This window comes from Brassica oleracea, chromosome C2 (genome assembly GCF_000695525.1).
Source record: "Brassica oleracea var. oleracea cultivar TO1000 chromosome C2, BOL, whole genome shotgun sequence".
Classification (NCBI taxonomy): Eukaryota; Viridiplantae; Streptophyta; class Magnoliopsida; order Brassicales; family Brassicaceae; genus Brassica; species Brassica oleracea.
In genome coordinates this window covers 30,951,953-30,952,494 of record NC_027749.1, presented here as the reverse complement: position 1 = coordinate 30,952,494, position 542 = coordinate 30,951,953, and positions in this window count along the sequence as shown.

The following is a 542-nucleotide window of genomic DNA, read 5'->3' as shown; positions in this document are numbered from 1 at the left end:
ATCAGTATTTGACTATTGAGAATCCTCTAGACCTTTGGACAGAGTTGAAAACGAGATATGATCACCAGAGAACAGTGTTATTACCAAAGGCTACGTATGATTGGAGGAATCTCATAATCCAGTACTTCAAGTCCGTGGACGAGTATAACTCGGCCCTGTTTAAGATAGTTTCTAAATTGAAACTGTGTGGTGAGGATATAACGGATAAGGATATGCTTGAGAAAATCTTTTCCACTTTCACACAAGTAATGTGTTGTTACAACAAGAGTACTGTGAGAAGGGCTTCTCTACTGATGCTAATCTGATCTCTTGTCTCTTGCTCGCTGAGCAGAACAATGAGATGTTGATGAGAAATAGTGAATTGAGACCTCCGGAACAAACCCATTACCTGAGACACATGCGACCGTAGAGGCTAAGAAAGAGTCGAACCATGTTCAAAGTGATAGCCAACACGGCCGTGGTCGTGGAAAGTGGCATGGACGTGGCCGAGGCCGTAACTCATTTGGTCGAGGCCGAGGCAACTCATATGGCCGTGGCTCCTA